This window comes from Hemicordylus capensis, chromosome 2 (assembly GCF_027244095.1).
Source record: "Hemicordylus capensis ecotype Gifberg chromosome 2, rHemCap1.1.pri, whole genome shotgun sequence".
Taxonomy (NCBI): Eukaryota; Metazoa; Chordata; class Lepidosauria; order Squamata; family Cordylidae; genus Hemicordylus; species Hemicordylus capensis.
The window spans coordinates 173,934,312-173,953,207 of NC_069658.1; the positions used below are offsets into that span (position 1 = coordinate 173,934,312).

Genomic DNA, 18,896 nt, shown 5'->3' on the forward strand with positions numbered 1-18,896 from the left:
AAATCTGCAATTTGCAATAGGGCTAAATGCAATATGATGCACATCAATGCATCTCCCAGTGTCTTGATTTTGATGGAGGGATTTTGGATCAGGGCCATGGTGCTGAAGAAGCGGAAATAACCCCACCCCACCCCCCGGCCCCATGACCCAAAATCCAAATCACTGCCTGCCAATCTGGAACCTGAGGCAATTGCCTCAGCCCCTCTCATGGATGGGTCAGCTCTGATCCAAGCCTGGAACAAGAAGCACACCTAGGTAATTTCAATGTCTCAACCTACTGGTGTTATGGAGGCCCTCTTGTTACGAGGCCCTGGGGCAGACTTGAGGGCATGAATGCTGCTTCTTCTGATAATAAATCTTTGTACATGCTCAGAAGCACTCTTATTCTTGATATTTGTTAATGCTTTCCCTCTTACGGTGTGTCCAAGCTAGATAAAACTTCACCCGATTAACCCAACTCCCTCAACAGTAATGTGTATGACTTCAAAGTTCCTTTTAAAGTATATGGGAGAGAAAATATGGGGGGGGGAATCTGATTTTACAATAAACTGATTAGTATTCCTCACATTCAAAACTAGCCAGCTTTTAAAACACAATGAACTTTGCAAGTCTTGCGTCATTCTTGACAAGCCTATTGTTGGGTTAAGGAGGTGACTTCTGACAAAGAAAACAATTCACCTTTAAGATGCTCAAGGACAAACAAACGGCTTGCAGGCACATGGATCTTGTGTGTAGATTAAAAGACTTTTCCTTTCATATTTATTGAGAATGTTGATTTTAAACAGTGGGCTTCTGGCCAAATAGCCACTCCTAAGGATACCACTGCATGGAACTCACAAACTTCAGTAGCCTCTGTAGCATTATTGTACAAAAGGGCTCTCCAAGCATCTAATTTTATATGTGTATGGTTTGCATGCATTTCATTTCAGTTACCCAAACCGTAATCAACGATAACAGAACACCGACAATATTATCTTTGCATGCCATTGCCATTGCATCAGACTGTATGAGAAGCAAGACTGCTTATCGAAATATCTTATTGTAATGATGTTGTGTTTAGAAAGGGACTTTATTAATAACTTTCATTTTACATATGAAAAAGACCATGTGTATGTGTGGGTTTAATTTCCAGAAACTCGATGTGAGGTCATTGAGAGCTCAGGGAAGGAGGTGCCCACTTCTTGATGCATACGGCAGTGAATCAGCTGAGAAACCAGGAGTTTGTTTATTATTATCATTATTAATTATTAGTATTCCCATTATTTATTTACTTACTACTTTTATATCCTGCTCTTCTTCCAAGGAGCCCAGAGTGATGTACATGGTTATGTTTATCCTCACAACAACCTTGTGAGGTAGGTTAGGCTGGGAGATGTTAGGCAGAGTCTGAAGAGGGATCTGAACTCAGGTCTCCTTATCCAACACGCTAACCACTGCACCACACTCACCTCACCCCATAATGCACCAGGAGGATAAAAAATATAATTAAAAATTGTGTCGTGGCTTTGCTAAACAAAATGCTGGGGGAGGGGGGAAGTGTGCCCCATTTCCCCCGCTAACCTAAGTGTGTCTTGGTGTGTCGGGGGAGGTTGGAAAACACTGCTGTAGTCTCACACTAAATATCCACTGTGTTTGTAATAGTATTTTTCAAGGGGGCTGTGCCCACCCTGCCCTTACACAAAACCCACCACTGGCTGGGGGAGAAGAGGAAGAGAGAGAAAGGAGAGCTCAGGAGACCTAACAGAGTTCACAATGGAAGCTTCCAGTTTTTAACACCTCAGCCAGCCTACAGAGGACCCTCATGGAAACAGTTGTGTATGTCCAAGGAGGACAAACCTTTACTGGAGGCAGAATGAACGACTAATCCTCCTCACCCAGAGATCTATACATGAACATAGACTTAGAGGGCTAACTTAGGTTGGGTGAGGCTTACTCCACTTCAAAAAGACATTTGGGTGCAATTTGTGAACCGCCCAGGGACCTTTTTGCATGGGGTGATATATAAATGTACTAAATACAATCAAATCCATAAAATGAATTTTTCTCAGTGCAGAGACACTGAATGAGTTTAAGCTTGAGTGGTTCAGAGATGGCTTCAGAACAGCAGCCCGGACCTGTGCCCACACCATGCCCTCTCTCTTGTCCACTCACCCCCAACACCAGAGACCCTTGCTCCCTCTCCAACCCCCTCACGGCTGCTAGGCAACCACTCTGCTATCTCCTTCTTTTAGAAAGGTGCGGGACGAAAGACCAAAAAATACTGGCTCCAGCATACTTCAAAGTTTAGACCAGGCCTGCACAACATAAGGCCCAGGGGCCGGATCCAGCCCACAGGGACTTTTTGGCTGCCCCCAGGGCTGGCCCAAAGTATTGTGGTGCTTGAGGTGAGGTGCAAAATGCCGCCTTGCCCCATGGACCTGGTGGAGGTCAGCCCCCTTTTGAAACTGACTTTGAAGGCGTTGAAAGTGCATGGGGGACAAGGAAGAGGAAAGGTTGCTAGGAGCCTCCTGTCCCCTCCTCGTGCTGTGGGTAACTAATACTTGCTTTCAATAATATTTTTAACAATTAATTTTAATGTAATCATTAATGTGCTGAACATTTACCTTGGCCCCTGCCTACTAAGTCATGGTTGTTTCTGGCCCACGTGTGTGTGTGACTTGTGCATCCCTAGTTTAGACAAATGTCCCGTTGTTCATATGGCGGAGCTAGCTTCAGTTGGTTCACAGAAGAGTAGAGCTATTTTGACAAAGTAGGCAGGGCTGAACTAAGGCATGCTGCTGTCACCAGCCCAGGGCTGCCCTGCAAGATCCCAGAAGTGTGCCTCAAGTTCTCTTGCAACTGTGGAAGTAAATGCAAGGCTGGCCCATGCACTGTATCCCAACATCCTCTTCCAGCTTGCAAGGGCTCTTGGGGCACACTTCTTGGATCATCCAACTCCTAGCAAGGCCCAGGTAGCCAACTGGGTTGCTCGTTCAGCTGGGCCAGTTCCAACCACGAGATTCCAAGCAGATAACGCAAAGGGCAACTGTGAGTCAGCACTTCCACCAACAGATGGAAGGAAATAGGCAATGGGAAGAAGAATGCAGGAAGGGAGCACAGCTGAGAGAACATGTGGGCAGAGACAACAAGGGAACATTAGAAATGAAATGAAGGTGCACAGAGATTTGGACAAAGGGGAATGCCAATTGCAAACACACACAAAAAGCAGGGCAATGACAAAGTGAGGGGAGCTGGGCAAAGAGAGGAGAACACTGAGTGGCCATGCATGCTGTGAGAGTGAGAGAGGCATACTGAGAGAACATTCGTCCTTCACGAAATGGGCAGAACAGTTCTAGCCCTTTCTCCCTATATGGAAGCAATTTTCTCTAAAAATAAACAGTTTTGCAGGCTGCTACATGAGAACTTCCTTTTGCTGACAGAGAAGTCTTGGCAGTGATGGGGGAGGAGCAGAGGATGAAACACCAACTCTGCGGGATAGCAGGGAGCAAGGAATGCAACAGACAGGCCTTTCCCAGAGCAGGAAGCAGTGTGGGGAGGGAGAAGGAGATGGGGAGAGCTTGCAGGCAGAGCGGAACTGAAACAGCTGAAGTATTTGGGGCCATCAAACTTGGGAAGGTAGAAATAGGATTTCCCTTCTAGAGGTCATTGGGGCAGGGAGGACTAGTTGACTGAGAAGCAGATCAGAGGAGCACTCCATTTCCCCACACAAGGGTCAGTGATCAAAGGCTGCCAAATTTTGTAATCTGGATTAGGTCCTGGATATTAACCAGTGGATTCACAAGGGTTAGGAACTTTGCCCTACAGTGCCATGATCTAGATTATACCTGGCTTGCCTCAGCTCTGAAACTTGGGGCAATCATGTGCCAACTGCAGCAAAGAGAAAGGATCCCAGATCCTGGTGCTAATCCCAGATGAAGCATGATGGGAAGAAGCGGGGAGACTATGATCTTGAGCAGAAATGTTTTAGGACCAAGATGCCATCTGAGAGGAAATCTCAGGGGCGTCTGGCACGAGGTCATTCCTCCTCCTTGCTTATGAGCGGCACACTTAATAAGCTGGAAAGTGTGTGTGCAATTTGTGGTGGTGGGTGGAACAGAGGGGTAGACATGTGCTGTTGGCCTGAGGGCTAATGTTGGGATGATTCTGTCTTGGTGAGGAAGAAGTTAGGCCAGAGGGCCTGCTCCAGTTCCATGAAGACTATCTTGCTACTTCATGGAAGGATGAATGAGGGCTGGGTTTCAGCCGTCCCTTGAGGCATGGAGAGGATGTTCTAGAGACTGGCTGCTCACAGGGGCAGAGAAAGTTCAGTTCCTCTCACAAGTTGCTGCAGGAATTACAGAGGATTCGCAGCCAGTGCTGACCACAATTCACTTATTTTCTACCTGGGGATGATGTTTTTCATCACTCCATGCTCCATTGCTGTTGACTGTCCAATGCTTCCTTTCCCTGGTACCCCAAGCAGCTCTAAATAGATCTGAGTGATGGCATGCTGCTTCAGTTTGTGTTTCTGCAACAGAACTCAATCCCATGGGGGTGAACATCAGCGCAAGCAGAAAACAAGCTGCTAGCTGCATGCTCTGAGAAGATCATATGAAGCTGCTCAAAGCCAGCTTCCACTGGGTGTCTTTTCAGCACCACCCTTTTGGCAAAACATCTGCTAATTCTTTTCAATGCTCTCCCCCCACCCCCCCGCAATAAAAAATAGATCAGGACCACAACTCCACAAAGTACCTTAGCTGGAGACAGTGTCTGTCTACCAGAGCTGCCAAGCAAAAGGATAAACTGCAGGTATGACTTTGTCTGCCTCAGCACCCTGAGAACCTGCCTCCAGCAGGGCTCATTACCGAATCCTGAAATGGAACATTTGTCCCTCCTTCCTCACTTTTATCCAAGCCTCACAGAAGCCAGGGGGATACTTCTTAGAGAACCAAAAGAAATACCAGGTGCTAATTTGCATGCCAGTGTATACTATTAATGAGCATTACTCCACACCTTGTGCAGAACCAGAAACTAGAGCCCTGTTCAGGTTGAGAGAACAACGTCGAACACGCTTGTAGGGCTGGATGAGGGTTGGATGTCCCGCCCCCAGCTAATCACGAGTTTTCCCAGCCTGCACTTCACATTTAGCACAGTGTTTGTCTGAAGAGGTGAATGCTGTAAGTGTGATTACCCCCATTTCCATGATTGGGAAATTGTAGACCCTCAGTCCCAATCACAGAAATGGGGGCAATCACATTTACAGCGTTTGTCTCTTCAAATGTTGCGCTAAGCATGAAGAGCAGGTTGGGAGAGTGAGTAAGGGGCTGGGAGTGGAGCCTCCGACCCATTTCCAGCCCTGCACACGTGTTTGGCAGTGTTCTTGCTGAACATCTGAATGGGGCTTAGTTCCACTTTGTCCACAGGCAGAGAAACCTCAACCAACAGGCTCACTTGCAGGTGTTGATCTTCCCCAACTTCCTTTGTTTAGGAACAAATAAGAATTCTGCAATCTGCTCCTTGACCGGCTTCCGATTCTCATATAAGCACTTACATTAACCAAGACCTGGAGACTCTTCGGGCAACCATGGCCACCAAGCCATGATTGCTCTGCTGCCTGATGTGTCCTTCCAGGCACTGGACTCTCTTGACTACTCCTCACTCTGCTCCAGAATTGTCTCCTCAAACACTGAGCTTTGCTTCCATTTGCCTGATTATAGAACCTGTCATTCTTAAATGAATCAACCATGGAGAACGGACCCCATTAATCAAATACAGCTGCCAGTCCATGAACCACAGATTGGTTGATTCCTATCATCAGCCCAGATCCTGCCGTTAAAAGAGATGCAACTTCTGCCTTTAATGTTGACACATATACAGTTGGAGAGTTGGGTCTCTGAAGACTGTGTTCAGGACTCCAGATGCTAGATCACACTGCAATCCCAACTCTGTCATTGATTGATTTGATAGCCTTAGTCTGGTCTAAGGACCATGATAAACTTACTACTACTGCTTGATAGCCTTGGCCATACTACTCTTCTACAACTTCAGCTCCCCAATGCATGGTTGCTTGGTTGTTCACTCTGTCCACTTACAAAGAAACCAACATATTGTACAAGACATACAATTTTCCTTGGACTCAACAGCCAGTAGGTAGATCCTGAACCAATCACCTTTCAAGAGCCCCACCTCAACCACCTCAATCTGCTTAGAGTATTCCTGCAGCCCAGCAGATAAGAAGTTAGCTACCACCACCCTGTTGCTCCCAGCAACCTCTCCCAACAGGCAAGAGGAGAACATGGATGTGTTGCATACCAACTGGAAACCGAACAGGACTCAGAAATTTGAACACAGCCACACAGTTTGTAGCTGTAGCTTTGGGGTAAATATGAAATGTTGTTTTCTGAATCCAGGTGGGATTATACACTCTTCACAGTGACAATAGGGAACTCCCAGCATCAGAGAAGAAGCCACAGTCAGGAGCAACAAGCGTTTATCTCACCTCAGTCAGTGCCACGTCCAGCTCTCTGTGCCTCATCTGGAGAGATAAGGTACCATGAGGATGCCACACACTGGAGTCTCCCTTGTCCTCCTCTCTTTGCCACTCAACAATCCCAACAAGTATCATTGGCCTGCAAGACAAAGTTGAAAGGTCATTGGCTTATTCTCCAGTGGGTGCAGGTCTCTGCACCAACTTTGATATGTAATCTCCTGACATGGAAGAAACCAAAACAAAAGTCATCCTTAATACTGTGAAGTTTAGTCCAGAATCAGGTCTGGGGGGCGGGGCTGTTAGAATTAAGAATTCTAAAGCATTGCTCTTAGCACCGCAGTAACCTAATAGGGCTGTCTTGGTCAGTTAGCCACCTAATAGCACAGTGGGAAGCAACTTGCCTAGGGAGCAAGGGGTTGCTGGTTCGAATCCCTGCTGGTATTGGGCAGCAGCGATATAGGAAGATGCTGAAAGGCATCATCTGATACTGCATGGGAAATGGCAATGGTAAACCCTTCCTGTATTCTACCAAAGAAAACCACGGGGCTCTGTGGGCACCAGGAGTCAACGCCAATTGGAAGGCACAACTTTACTTGGTCAGTTAAGAGTCAGAATGGTTGTTGTTGAAGGCTAGTGCCTGTTTGGGTACGTTGTTCAATCTCTCTCTCTCTCTCTCTCTCTCTCTCACACACACACACACACACACACACACACACACACTCTTTGTGATGTGTTCGTTTCTTAATAAATCTTTGGTTTTTGAACTCAACCTAATGTCTCCTGATAATTTATTGGGCTGAACTTCTTTAACAACAGAGCGTGCTCTGCTTATGTGAGGGTTTTAATGTTTCTCCTCACCCGGCCCAACTGCCCAAGCCACCCAAGCAGTCGATCAGAGTGGCAATGAAGCAGCACGCAGTTCAAGAGATGTTCCATTAGAGAGAGAGTTCCAGAGCTCAGTGCTTTGCTATGGCAGTTCCCAGTTCAGTGCCCAGTTAAAAGACTCTCAGGTAGCAAAACCTGGGAAAGACCCCTGCTGAGACCTTGAGAGCAGCTGCCAAGTCAGACTGGGCTAGATGCTGGAACAATGATCCAACTTGGTTCAAGGCAGAAATATGCAGGAACATCCTTACATCTCTTGCACTATTACAGCAGGTGTTGGGGTGTACGTGTGGGATTTTGCAGTGTTGTCAACCCAGGACAGTAAACCACTCTCGATGGATGCTGATCATATCTTGAGCAACTTCATACGAGTCCCCAAGATAAAGTGAACATTGTTAATTTTGATGTGGCCATCCCATTATTCCTAAACTTCCTCAGTTTATGGGGATCATTTTTTTTAAAGTGATCGGACACATGGTTTTTTAATACTTGAAGACTGGTTAGGAAACAGAGGGGCAATCTATCTTGCATCAGGTTCAGTTAAGCACCGCGGGGTTTCCAAAGCTGCTTTTTTTCAGAATTCAGGTTCCCTAGGAAACTGTCATATAGAAATTAAACATCTGAAGCAGAAGGAAAAAACAGAAAGTGGGAGCGAGAGAGGAAAGCCACAAAGAAACAGGGTAGGCAGAAAGATGAAGAAACCCAAGGAAGAGGGAGGCATCAGAGGCAGATTAAAGGAGAGGCAGTAGAGGGGGCTGCCTAAAGTGGCAAAATCCCCCCAGCGGCATTTTTTTAAAAAAAGAAATAAATAAGAAATATTTCATTTGTTGTGTCTGTGTATTGGTTTGCAAATTACAACACACGGGGTGGTTGGGCGGACAGAACAGCAGCCTGATGCGATGTTGGGCAGCAGCAGCAGCAGCAGGGCTTTTCCTTTGCTTGGGCTATTGCCTGCTGCCACCAGGCAGCAACTAAACAGCTGCAGCCTGAAGCGGGGCTGGGTGTGTGTGTATGGGTGTGTTTTGGCTGCCTGGAGCTGCAGAACAACTCCGCAGTCAGAGTCCCAACTCCCGGCCCCAGGCAGGGCGGGAAGGGGAGCCGAGGCCGAGGGGTCGCCCCTGGCATGATGGAGGAGAGGCTCATGGCACGGAGGAGCCTGTCCCATTCTCCATCCAGGGCAGCAGCTCAACTGTTGGCTTCAATCACCGACCGTAGCTCCACCTGCAGGTTGCAGCAGGTCGGTGATTGAAGCAAACAGCTGAGCTGCTGCCCTGGACCGAGAAGCTCCTGCCACAGTGGTGGGGGCTGGCTGGGGATTATGGGAGGCAGGAGTGCAATGCAGCAGACCGCTTGAGCCTGGCCCCTTGGCCATCTCCTCACCTGCAACCTCCTGCAGGCAGCTGCTGCCAGCTTGTCCTGCTGCTGGCCGGCCAGCCGCCCGCGACAGTTTTCTTCGGCCGCCGCCGCCATTTTTTCCTCTCCACCCGTCCCATGACTAGCCTATCCGGCAGCTCTCCGAACTCTCGCAAGAGGTGCCACACATGGGATTAGCCACGGGTATGCCTTAGAGAATTCAATATATAGATTATCACTGTGGGGCAGGAGCCACATGCAAGACCTCAGTTCTTTGTTAGGCTAAGGTAAATTTGTTAAAGCTGAGTGGCTAGATTAGAGGCTAGCTCTAAACCAGAATAAAGGCGCTCTTATAGGACTGTTCTGTTCCATTTGTCAAATTTTGACTGGGCCAATCTTAGTCTCTTTTATTGCCCTTTCAGTGTTATGATGTGGAAGCTCCCCCATTTCTGAGTGGGATTTAAAAGCATGGGACCAGCAAGTCTATCATGGGTATATATATATTTATTTTTTTATTTATTTACATCTTCTATCCCCCTCTTCCTCCAAGGAGCCCAGAACGGTGTACTACATACTTGAGTTTCTCTTTCACAACAACCCTGTGAAGTAGGTTAGGCTGAGAAAGAAGTGACTGGCCCAGAGTCACCCAGCTAGTATCATGGCTGAATGGGGATTTGAACTTGGGTCTCCCCGATCCTAGTCCAGCACTCTAGCCACTACACCACACTGGCTCAAAAGGACCTCTATGTGAGCCCTTGGGAGAAGATCTGAGGTCACTGGCGGGGTGGGGGGAGATTGTTGAGATGAAGCCTTTGTTCTCTTGGACCAAGTCAACTAGTCATGTTTTATAAGATGATGATGATGATGATGATGATGATGACAACTACATTTATATTACATTTATATCTTATATAAGATATTTGGAACATTGTCAGAATTAATTGGTAATTCAGCAACTTGGAGTTTGGGTTGAACTGGAGAATTTTAAATGGGTATTGCAACATGTCTGAGGAAATAATGGATAACTTACTAAAAAAAAGGTTATGTATTTAATGGACAGAGCCAATGTGGAGTACTAAGGTATTTAAAAGAACATAAACTGATTTATGTTTAATAGTTTATAGCAAGTTTAATTTGATTTAAAGGTATTTTTCTAGTACTGGATTAAATTAAATGTTACATGTCTAGTTTACATTTAGTTTATTACTGCTAATGCTTCGACACTGCCATTGGTAATTATTTTATTAAGAAATGGAAATAGTTGGTATACATTTTTCATCACTACTGCTTGCATAGAGACAAAAACAGCATCTTGGCTTTTGGGAACTTTCCCACCCTAAAAATGAGAGGGCTGATATTTTAAACATCTCAAAACAATTCAAAATCCAAAATGCACGCCAATGTGAGGTCACCAGACAGACACAGGAAATAAAAAATCTGATTTAAATGTCTCCTGTAAAATGGCCATTAGTGGAGAGATGAATTGGAGAAGGAAAACAGGGCCCAGCTGCTCTTCCTTCAGGCTTGCGGTGGAATCCCAGGGAAAACTCTTTCTTTTGCTATTGGATAAGTACAAAAATCTTCCACGTGCAAGCCTACATGTAGTGAGAAAACTGATAGTTGCTGAATATTTGAGGATGTGTTTGCACCAGAGAAACCCCCCTTCACACCCGCCCCCATTTTCCTGAGTTAAAAACCAACTTGGAGAGGCTTGTAAAAAGACAAGAACCAAAAATATCCCCCAACCGTTTTATTCAATTACTACAGGCTGCTTCCATCTGAGGCTTTGTCAGCTTTTAAATACAGTTAAAAATACTTAGAAACAGGTTACAAAAATAGGTTGTCTTAATGCATGCTAAAATGTTTATAGGGACTTTTGCAACACCCTAGGTAGGGTGGGCGTAGGCTAATGTTTCTTTTTAAAATTACATTACAAGTAAACAATAATAGAACAGTATATGCAAAAGCACACACAAAAAGAAATATAACTTCCTAACACAAATTCTGACTAACAAACTGTTCCCTAAATTAATTTTCCTGAAGCCAAAGCCCTGGCTCCTTGCCTTGAACTCACCAAACTCCTGTTGAGAATTTCTTCCAAGGATCTACAGAGTTATTCTTCTGCAGCCAACCTCCATGACCACATGTGCTCCTGTGCACCTCCAGCCTAGCTTCTTCTAACAAATAACTCCCTTCTTTCTGGCAACAGCTCTCTAGGTCCCACCCACCTGGTGTGCTGATTGGCTGAGCCCTGGAGTTCAGCAGCCTGTCAGCCAAGACAAGGTTCATTTCCCATTAACTCTTTAGAGGGAGGGGAGGCTGGTCACTACACAGCTCTATTTAGAACTTGTGTTGTATTTGCAATGCTCAATATACCTTCAAAAGCTTCCTGTGAGACCAAGAGCTTCCTGTGTGATTCTACAGGCAACTTAATTACTCCCTGGAATATCCTGTAGGGATGTGCAGACCGGTCCTGGGGTTCAGTTCAGGGGTTCGGGGTCAAACTGAACCCCGCCACCCCTGGTTCCGTCTGGACTGGATCAAGTCCGCAAATTTTTTATTTATTTTTTTAAATTAATTTACCTTCAGCCCCTTCAGGGGGCTTCCTGCAGGCCGTAGGGTGTGTCTGACAAGGTTCCCCCTCCCCCCGCTGCCCTCTCACGTCACTGCCACGGCCCGAATTTAATAAATTTACTGGCCCTTTCAGGCCTCCGTAAATTGACACGGTGGCCATTTTGGAGGCCGCTGTGCATGTTCAAATGGCCTCTGTGAGGCCTGGCATGGCCAGGAGCTCTCAGAGAAAGCCACTTTTCCCCCAGCGGCCACTATAAATTAAAGAAAAAAAACATGGCCACCGTGCATGCGCAAATGGTCTCTGCGAGACCATTTGCACATGCGTGGCGGTCTCCAAAATGGCCACCATGCCAATTTATGGAGGCCCAAACAGGCCAGTAAAATTATTACATTCAGGCCGTGGCGGTGATGTGAGTGGCCAGTGGGGGGAGGGGGAACCTTGGCAGACACACACTCACAGCCTACAAGAAGCCCCCCGAAGGGGCTGAAGATAAATTAACTTTTTATATATATATTTAAAAATTGCGAACTCCCCCTGGACTGGACTGGGGGTGGGGGGGTTCGAAGGGGTGCCAGACCAAACTGGTCCAGTCAGGTTCGAGTCCATTCCAAACTCAAACTGAACCGGGCCAGCCAGTTTTATGCACACCCCTAATATCCTTTGGCAAACATTATAAAGCACACAGGGGAGCTGTGGTTAACTGTAGGTACACAGTATGTATGGGGATGCATATCTCTCCTGAACACTTTACATCAGGGTTGCACAACTTCAGCTCTCCTGAAAATGTTAGAATACAACTCCCATAATTCCTGACAACTGTGGCTGGGGATGTTGGGAGTTCTAGTCTAACAACAGCTGCCGGGCTGAAGTTGTGCAGCTCTGCTTTACATGTTTGTCACAGCAAAGATTGGTGGTGGAAATTAGTGTAGCTGGTTTGCCACATTAAACAGCTCTGAGAGCACATGATGACTCCCCATAATGGATAATGGTTTTGCTTGCGTCAAGACTAAAGACACTTCCTTCTCAGCCCTGTACAGCATGCCACAAATGCTTGGCATGGCCAAACGTCACTACCTCTGTAGTTTTATCTACACAGTAATCCTATACAGTGAGTAAATTCTGTGTTGCGGCTGCTCTGTACACTGTTGTGTTTTATTGTGTGCATATCTCTATATCTATAAACTGTAATAGATTGGTATTATTCTTATTTCATAAATGTATTTTTAATATTGAAATGTAATATTTGTGATTTAAGTGTTTCATATATTTGTACTGTTTCAAAAATACTGTAAACCACCTTGGGATCATTTTATTGAAAGGTGGCATACAAATCTGACAATAAAGCCAGCGTGGTGTAGTGGTTAGAGTGCTGGACTAGGACCGGGGAGATCCGAGTTCAAATCCCCATTCAGCCATTATACTAGCTGGGTGACTCTGGGCCAGTCACTTCTCTCTCAGCCTAACCTACTTCACAGGGTTGTTGTGAGGAGAAACTCAAGGGCTCCTTGGAGGAAGAACGGGATATACATGTAAAATAAATAAATAAATAAATAAATAAATAAATAAATAATAATAATAATAATAATAATAAACAAACATTAATAAATGCTCCAGAAAGAGATACCAAATGCCATTTCTCTCAATGCCTCTTTCCACTCACAACAGCATTTCTAATAGCAGGAATACCAGGATGTGGCTGTCTGTTCATCTATGTCACCCACTGTGGTCACCCACTGTCACCCATCTATGTCACCCACTGTGGTGACAGGCACACCACTGTTCCCCCTTGTCCCACAGCTCCTTCTAATATAAAAATCCAGGACAAAAAATACAGGGGTGGGAAGAGGAGGAAGTGGCTAGTGGGAGAGAAAACCATGAACTACAGTCTTGGTGACCTTTGGCTTTCAGACTTGGAACTATAGACAACCCGGCTCTGGCCAAGGGCCCTGGCTCACTTCCAGCTGCATCCCTATTCCCTACATGGAAGGATGCCTTGGCCAGGTCCTCACATCCCAGGCCTAGGAAGGTCGACAACTTCAACTGCAGGACTATTCTTAGCTTCCGAAACTCATAGTGGAAAGAAGCCAGAAGTTGCAGCACAAAGGCCTGCTTGTGAGAGGAGGAGGGAGATGAGAAACAGCCTCCAAAGCTTGGAGTTAAGGAGGGATGGGATTGGTTTGGCCCAGGGTGAAGGAGTGGGAGTGGAGGAGCTTCTGGGAGGAAAAATAGGAAGCACAAGGGAAGGAGGGAGAAGATCAAGGAAAACAAGTCCCCAGCAGGCAGATGAGGGATCTTCCAAAAAAGAATCGTATTCCTCTCATTCCTACATATGAATCATTCCTGGGTCCTCCCTGGGGATGGGGCTTGCCCACAGGCCTGGAAAAGAGGGCTGCCCAGCAAGGGAGGTGGGGCCCAAGGCCACCAGGGAACACTGAAAGCATAACAGCTGGGCCCTTTCTCGCCATGCTCAAGTGCAGACTTCATACAAGAATCAAGCCAATCATACCAGAACTGGAAACGCATAAAATTGCCACTTGATCAGTGCTAAACCAGACCCAGCTAGCTTACAGTGGTTTGGCTTTGTCTTATTTGTCCCTCAGCAGGGCTGGATCTAGGGATTTGGGGGCCGACTGCAAAATGAGTTATTGTTTTCTTGTTTTGCAGTGCCTGTGGCACCACAAAAAAATCCCCACCACCACAATTCCCCTGCTCCAGGAACAGGAGGCGGACCCCATAATCAAACTAACCCTGACAAGCATGTTCCATAGCAACAGCCCATCCCCAAAAGCCAATACCCCACTTAAATAGATGCAATAATTCTGGGGGTTCTTTACAAGAAGTCAAGGATAGTTTCTTTATCCTACAGAACTTGAAACTTGTGTGGTTATTCACCACATACTGGTCTTAGAAGGCAGAAAGGCGTCTTATACAGAGTCAGACCATTGGCCCATCTAGCTCAGTAGTGTCTCCTCTCTGACTGGCAGAAACTCTCGAGGATTTTTCAAACAGAAATTAGTAGTGAAGTGTCCTATGAGGCTTTGAAGCTGAGCCCACCCCAAAATAAATCAGATCAAATAAAAATCATCTACCAGAAGCCAACAACCAGGAATCATTAAAATATATTTTATTAATGTTGTCTTTCCCGATTCCAGTTGCATTTGCAACGTTGTCTAACTGTCAACTAGAACACTGCTGTGTTCTAGTTGTGTTCTCATGAGGCTGACAAAATCTCTATTGGGAGACTCCATACATCGTGGCACCCACGGGAAATAGGTGGGGGGAGGCTAGCCTCTGTTAGGTGAAACCCCAACAGTGAGAGACGAGAGTACTCGTCACTTCCGTTTCCGCTTGCAGCTGTGTTGTTGGTTCAAGTGTATTACGTTTCGTTCTCGCCTTACGTTTTCATGAATTGAAATTTAAAACCTTAGTCTGTGCAAGTTGAGTGACTGATACCTTCACAAACAAAAAGAATTGCTGAACCAATCTCATTTTCAAGTTAGTTCAAGGTGAGTTAGCTTTTATCTTATTTGTTTTTCCTAAATAATTTTAATTTTCATCTTCCCCAGTTCTGCCTGATTAGCTTCGCCACTGATAGAATCACTGATAGAGATGCTGCTGGCCAGTGAGTGAACCTGGGACCTTCTGCATCCAAATGTTCTTCCACTGAGCTATGAGCCCATCCCCAACGGGGAATATTTTAAAACTCTCACACATAGTCATCCATCCAAATCCAAACTAGCATCATGATCCATGTTCAGAGGGAGTCTACCTTTGAATATATCAGTTGTAATTTCAATAAGTAAAACCAATCTGATTTCTGAGCATACAGGAAACTATGTTTTTTAAAAATATATTATTTAAGGCTAAACAAAGCAATTTAAGAACGGTGAGGAACACATTTTAAAACAATTCCTTATGATCAATTTTGCAGAATTTTATTTTGATGCAAATGTAAGATCAGACCACAAAATGATGTCTTTTTGGTGAGACGGGGGGGGGGGAATGTTTAATTTTCAGCTTTGCAGTCAGCAACTCTTTGCAAAGAGTTACAAGCTTATAAAATTCTCAATGCACTCTTCCCAGAAAAATATATGCCAAAGCTTAACCTGTGTTAGGCTGGCTGGTCCGGAGTCACCCTGGCGCTTTCCAGACTAGCTGCTCAACACCAGCAAAATGCCTCCATTCAGGCAAGCCGCATTCGAAACATAAACAGCAGGGGGAGCAGTCTCGCGGAAACTAACAACCCAAAAAAACAGCAACTTTTTAATGCCGGATATACGACATCCTAGCTCTGTATCACAGTAATTAAATTCGAGACAAGGAGGCATTGGAAATGTGAATGGTACCCTGCTGTCCGTGTAGGGACTGCGGTGTCACAACGCAATAAGTGTGGAAGCACACGACCGAGATACGACGTGACCCCGTTGCAGGGTCTAATCTGGAAAGTGTCCCGGTGAGTTGGCTGAATAGGAGTTTGAACTTGGGTCTTCTCAGTCCAAGTCTACAAGGCCACCAATAAAAGAGAAGAATTTCCTTAAAAGCGAGGATGTGGGGTTACGGGTTAACTTTTAGCATGAATATGTATACAGTAATGCAGTCACACAATCAGATGTAAAAATGGAATATAAACCCCTTTAAAGCAAGAAACAGAACACCAGGACTTCTGAATAACCCCAATTAAAAAAAAACACACCACATGGGTCTTATCAAGTTTTTAATATTAAATAGGTCCTGAAGGCACATAGATTGATAGTGCTGAAGAGAGTTTTGTTTATTCTTGCATGTATATATATCCTGCTCTTCTGTCAAGGAGCCCAGAGTGGTGTAATGGTTACGTTTCTTCTCACAACAAGCCTGTTAGGCTGAGGTAAATGACTGGCTGGTGCAGTCGCCTAGGTGAATTTTATGGCTGAATAGGAATCTGAAGTCTGGTCTCCTGGTCCCCAGTCCAACACTTTAACTTAGGATGCAACTTTGGCCCTCTAGCTGTGTTTGGAGTACAACTCCCATCATCTCTTCCTTATCATAAAGAAAGGGTCAGATTTCTTTCCAGCATCTCCAGGAGCATGGATTCAATTCTTCCTCAGATTTCTCTCTGTCTGAGATTGTGGAGAAGGGCTACCAATCACAGTAAAGCCTGAGCTCAAGCCAAGGGATTCAAGGTCTGACTTGGTACAAGGCAGCTTCATAGACTCAAAAGCAAATCAGTTTAAAGTGACAGGGTGAAAGCTCTGTGTAGCTAGAGATGCAGTCTCCACCTATAAAATGGGTGTACAGGAGATATGAATATATGAAGCTACCTTATATGGAGTCTGACCATCCTGAATGAATGTAGCTCTTCAGATCTCAGGCCTACCCTTGCCCTCCGAGAATCTTTTCACTGGAGCCAGCAACAATTAATAATAAACTTTATTTGTTAGCCATCCCTTCAAAATTGTTATCTGGTCAACAGCAATGCCAAATTCATGTCAGCATACATCACTGTTAAATTATTTTTAAAAATTAAAAGAACTTAGCACATCATTAAGAACTGGAGAGCTGGTACGGTGGTAGCAAGCATGACTTGCCCCCTTAGCTAAGCAGGGTCCACCCTGGTGGCATATGGATGGGAGACTAGAAGTGTGAGCACTGTAAGATATTCCCCTCAGGGGATGGAGCTGCTCTGGGAAGAGCAGAAGGTTCCAAGTTCCCTCCCTGGCTTCTCCAAGATAGGGCTGAGAGAGATTCCTGCCTGCAATCCTGGAGGAGCTGCTGCCAGTCTGTGAAAATGATACTGAGCTAGATAGACCAATGGTCTGACTCAGTATATGGCAGCTTCCTATGTAACTCTGTCTCCAACAAGAACTTGCAACAACTGGAAATCTTATATAAATTCTTCCTTGACATGTACCTCAAACAAACTACAGAGATGAGGACTGAACCTCCTGATTAGATAGATCTCAAATTATTCCTAGCAAACACATTCTTGTATTACCTGTGCTCTGTATTCTATGTGGCAACATAACTCTGACTAACCATAGAGCAACTTTGTCTAATTCTCTGGGTACAAAAGCTAAAAATTTCTTAGGAACATAAGAAGCTGCCTTCCACCAAGTCAGATCCTTGGTCCATCTAGCTCAGTATTATCTACCCAGACCGGCAGCAGCTTCTCCAAGGCTACAGGCAGGAGTCTCTCTTAGTCCTATCTGGAGATGCCAGGGAGGGAACTTGGAACAATGCTGGTTGTCTAATGAGAATAAAAGACTTAGCTGTCACTTTCAGAAGGAAGCCCTAAACACCAGCACAGCTATTTCATGTATAACACTTTTGTATTAAAAATTGCAAGGCTCACAGATGTGAAGTGTCTGAACCAAGCAGCCTGATGAAAGCATGATCTATAATGCTGACGGGAGTTTTATTTTCTTTATTTTTACCTTTAGATTCTGCTCTTCCTTCAAGGAACCTAGAGTTCCTTGAAGGGTGTGCTTATTCCCACAACAACTCTGGTGCAGCCAGCCAGTGAATTATAGGGATTGGAATGTTTGTCTCCCAGTTCCTGGCCCCTAGTCCAACACCAGGCTGCAACTCGGCCCTCCAGCAGTTTTAGGACTACAACTCCCTAGGAGTCTGGACTACAACATTTGGACTACTTACCCTATGAGTCACTGTGACTGGGGATGAGGGGAGCTGTACAAAAACAACTGGAGGGCCAAATTTGTACAGCCCTACTTTAACCACTACACCATATGAGAGGGAAAGGTAGAGTAAATTCAATAAGCCTTACCTCTTTATTTTGTCCACTGACTGCAAGCTACTCCTTTGCCAGATTGGGCGGGGGCACAGCTCAGTTGAGGCTAGCTGTGGTATTACAAACCACCTTCAAGCTGTCCCCAGGCTTCTGCTAGCTTGTAAACAAGCATGTTTACATTTAAGTAAGAATTAGCAATTGATCTCAAAAGTTAAGCTTCCGGAGGTAGCAGCTAGCATCTTGCATGTGCCCAGTACTCCAACAGCTTGTATCTGGGAAACTGCAATGCTTCTCCCTAGATTTCATACTGACTACACTTGCAGCTGTAGTGCCAAATGTGGTTGCATGAGTGTCTCAGGTACATTACTGGATATCGTTTCCAGCATAATCAATTTACAAAATGTCACACCTCACCCTGGACACTTGCTTCAAAACAGGACACTGGGTTAGGTGCAGTTCTTAAGATGAAGAGCTCAGTGAAGCTCACTTTACACACTTTGTAGAACAGTTGTTGGCATCCACACACGGCAATCTTGTGGTTTTTGCCTGCTCTAGGCACAAGGGGGACACAGCCAAGCAACCAACTACAACTTACATAAGGTACTTGCATAACGTTAGGAGCACCAAATACCACCATAGCAGACATATCCCACTGTGCATTTTCAGGGCATGTTTGCAAATGAGAGACAGACTTCAAATCTGTGGTATGGAAAGCCAGGAAATTAATCTGATTGCTGTTGAGAGTGAACATTTGGTTGAGTTCCACACTAGGGTGCCACTGGACATTTTTGGGAGGGGAGAAGGGAGGGAGAGGGAGAGAGAGAGGAAGGGCATATTTATTCAATTAGATTCATCTTATTAAAAAGTGTTTCAAATGTTGGGAAACTGCT

General features: G+C 45.3%; 1 protein-coding gene across 4 annotated transcripts in view; it reads right to left on the reverse strand.

The window, feature by feature from the left end:
• The window catches only part of KANK2 (KN motif and ankyrin repeat domains 2), a 106,598-nt gene that overhangs the window by 63,468 nt on the left and 24,234 nt on the right, over positions 1 to 18,896 (reverse strand). For all 4 annotated transcript variants that reach the window (XM_053291873.1, XM_053291867.1, XM_053291870.1 and 1 more), the window contains one exon: positions 6,479 to 6,608. The gene's annotated coding sequence lies outside the window, so the exon portion shown is untranslated. The remainder of the gene's footprint in view (positions 1 to 6,478; positions 6,609 to 18,896) is intronic.